The 3,752-nt window shown below is 42.6% G+C and overlaps 1 protein-coding gene across 3 annotated transcripts in view; it reads right to left on the reverse strand.

Annotated features, from left to right (window-relative positions):
- The window catches only part of esr2b (estrogen receptor 2b), an 83,525-nt gene extending 81,140 nt beyond the window's left edge, over positions 1–2,385 (reverse strand). Inside the window, exon 1 of one of the 3 annotated variants that reach the window (XM_020713365.3) lies at positions 2,045–2,385. The gene's annotated coding sequence lies outside the window, so the exon portion shown is untranslated. 3 annotated transcript variants of the gene reach the window in all.
- Between the last annotated feature and the right edge of the window lie 1,367 nt (positions 2,386–3,752).

The following is a 3,752-nucleotide window of genomic DNA, read 5'->3' on the forward strand; positions in this document are numbered from 1 at the left end:
AAGGTTGTTTGTGAAAAACTGTTTTCACATAACCAGTTCTATTAAATAAACAGATGTGGAATGTCACTAGCAGACAAGCTAATAAACAAGCTGAAAAATATTGCATATTCTGAAAAAATAAAAATAAGGTTTTTAAACCGTCAATATTGCTTTCAAAACTTTATCCCACATCATTCATGCAAAATGTATTTTTTGACTTTATTGAAATATCTAAATACAGGTTTGCAACAACAATTAAATACGCAAAACAAATATTTAAAAAAAATAAAGCTTAGTAAAATAAAAATAAAAATTAGGAAAAAACAAGTCAATAAACTCTTAAGAGAAAATTGAGAGAAGTGGAGGAGACTGTGCCTTCTTATGCTGGACAAAGAAAAATGCTTCTTGTCATCAGTTGAGGGCTCCGCCCACCTACTCTTCTGTTTGTTTGTTTGTTTGTTTGTTTACCAGTGACTACAACAGCCCTCTTCCTGAGACAGCAAACATCTGCATCGTCTGTTCACGCTCACAAACTGCCATCGTGTCAGAAGCAGCATCTTCCACCGGTGGGGATTCTGGGATTTCTGGAGAGTTTCTCCTCACTCCCAACTGAAGAGAAACAGAGCAGCCGTGCAGATGTTGTTGAGCCGCTTGCTGTCTGCAACATTCGGACTCAAACCGGCATCTGATCGCTTTGTGCGGCATCCAGCGCGCACCCACCCCCCCTCACCCACCCACCCACCCAAAACAGCCCTGAAGCTGAGCGCTGCAAACGAACATGCGGGCTGCTTTTCAGCTCTGTACTCCCATGTTTTAGTTACAGAGTGTTCTGTGATATCTCTGCTGATGAACGGTCTCTGGGCAGCATTGATGGGGGGGGTCAGGAGCCAGCAAGCAGCATGGCCTTGACAGATTTTCAGAACACACACATGAGGAAATCTTTCAAAAGGAAAGGAAGAGGAAGTCCTTCAAGCCTGAAATCTTATTTACGGTGTAATGGCAGGACACCCCCTCCACACCTCCATACACCTTCCACTCCCCCACACCTGAGCTATTCATTTGAGGAGGATTTTGCTTCTTGCAGCAGCAGCAGGCAAATTGTAGTTCCAGCATGAGCAGTCTCAAGGCTGCAGGGAAGCCGGCGGCACACAACCTCAGCCGTTTCCAAAGTGGCGCCCAAAGAACAACAGCAGATAAGTTCTGATAAACTAATCGCCAACGCCGTCCAAGATTAGGGCGCAAACTCTTAAAAAGCCTGAGCCAGGGAGTCACCGAGCTGTGGAAGGAGAGCGCTGACGAGTGGTGAAGCTGCTGCTCCTGTTTCATGAAACAAAGCCGTCTTTCGTGCTGCCACTGCAGAACCAGAACAAGCAGAAGTCCTGAAGCTGAGGCAGAACTTCATTACAGAAAAGTCATTAGAGATGACTCAGAAAAGAGGCAGAAAGAGAAATGTCAGGAGGAGGCAAAGGTTTGCACAAATATGACAAATTGGAAGGTTTCCGGTTAGATCATTTCATTTATTAGGCCTAAAAAATGATGCTGCAGAAATATGAGGCACTGCTGGTCTATTCATGTTTTTGCTAGTTCTTAAAAATCCTAATTTCTTCTCTCAAAACTCTTATTCGAGCACTGCGGTCTTGTTTTATGAAAGTTTGTTCAATAATGATGAAAACCCTGAGTTTCATCCATTAATTGAAATATTTGCTATCGACTTTAGTGTTTCCTTTTAAAGTTTGCATTTTTTTTTAATTGCAAACTGTCAACAGAAAAAAAGGAGTTTTCACTCTAAACAGAGCCCTTTAGAAGGTCACAAGTCCTCAGAAAGACATAATTCCTCTCATTTATGTCTTGGGTTTGCTACAGTACATCATGAAAAGTTCTCAGCAGCTTGGAGAATATCCCAGAATACCTAAGAATAAATTCTGTTAATAATGACAAAAGTGAGGCTGAACCTCTGACCTCCATTACCCTATGCTAATCAGGAATGAGGACCCCCTCCTTCTTTAATTAAAGTCCAGCTTCATCCTCCATCCATCCACCCAAAGCCCCGTTCGGCTGAACTCACCAATCCATGATGCTGATGAACCCAGATGAACTCCTGAAGCACCGGAGAGACGCGTAAACTTTGGAAGTCCACTCAGTGTTCCGATCCACAGCGCGGCACCTGCAGGAGCCGGACTGCGCTCTGGGGGGGGGGGGCTCCTCTGTCCGCCTGAATGGAAACTTTCTTTCTCTCTTCTCACCAACCTGCCGCACGGCGCGCGCGCAGGTCAGCAGGTGGGATCAGCTGCTTTTCTAAGCTGCGTGGAGCAGACTGACGCGTGAATGGAAGCGCGCGCCGGTGAATTTTTCTCTCCTTTTTTCTTTTTCCTGAGGCCAGTGAAACATTTCCGCTCAGCAGCTCCACAGAACTCACAGAGCGGGTTTAAGGTTCGACCCATTTGGAGGCGTCACAGCCACGCCTCTCCGGAGAGCTGCGCAGCGGCGGCGCGCACAGACCACCCGAGCCATGCGCGCGTTGTCATTTTTTTTTTACTTTATTGATAAGTAAAAAGCAAACCGAGCCCGAACGTTACTCGTCTCATTTTGTCCTGCACAGAGTTATAAAAAGCTGGAAGGCCACAAATCCCAGCAGCAAGACACGAGCTGCCAAAACGCACAGCAGGACAGACAAACGCCTCCAGTCCTTCCACTGCATCCATGTCCCACTGAACAAGAGCTTTGTCTAAGTGAGAAATGTCCAAGAAGAAAGTTTTGGTGACCTTTGACATGCGGGTCAGCTGTATTCACCTCCAATGGAGCCCCTTTCCCTAACAACTTAGATTAAACTCTTTTATGAGCGTAAAAATTGTCATCAATATTTTCATAGACTGTACCTGTTTCTAAAATAATTGGGATATTAGAAAAAAAGTTTGATAATTGAATGAACTGAATGTTTGAATGAAAAAGTACTTTTCTTTTCTTTTCCACATTTTCTCTCTGGGGGCTTCATTCATAATAGTTCATTCAAATAATAAAAAAAGAGAGGAATAGTTTCCCCTTTCTCAGAGCAAAAGTCTAGAACAATGTTTTTATTAAACTACAGGCAGGAATGAGCAAATCCATCCACTCTGGTTCTCTGATATGTGCACAAATGCTTGTGGATTCTCAGAAATATCTGAAAAAGTATCTCACTTTGTGCTGATGTGCGTGAGAGGTTTTTCTCCAAATGCCAAGTTACACATGTGTGTTATGATCATATTTCTGTTTCATTTTTGTCTGGATAGATTGGAAAACCATTCAGCGTCAGCTCTGTACCCACACAGGAATCAGCAGGCATAGAGAAGGGATGGAAGCTGTGGAATATTAGCACAGAAAAGTGTTTTGTGTGAGTCCTGTACCCCACCGGTTAGTTAAGTTACCTGCCAAGCCCTTTCAGTATATTCCTTAAAATAACTTTATACATTTTAGCAACAAATTCTGTCAGAAAGTTGCTTGTAATGTTTCGCTTTCATTGTTTTCTGTTTTTAATGATGCAATAGTTTACAGAGTGTAGGGACACATTTTGCAAATTTTACAAATCTCATGGAGGATTGTTATAGAAGTATTTTTTTGTTCAAAGCTTACATGAAAAGGGGGACTTCAGTCATTTCAGTTGGAAACTATTGTTTTAAAATACAAACAGACAAATACAGACAGATATATAGGCAAAATCAACACTCATAATTCATAGTTGATGGATAGTTTGTCAGCCCATTTTTTCTTTTCAGTACAGCATTAGGTTTTTAGGTTGT

This window comes from Oryzias latipes, chromosome 22 (genome assembly GCF_053564925.1).
Source record: "Oryzias latipes strain Hd-rR chromosome 22, Olatipes_Hd-rR_3.1".
Lineage (NCBI taxonomy): Eukaryota > Metazoa > Chordata > Actinopteri > Beloniformes > Adrianichthyidae > Oryzias > Oryzias latipes.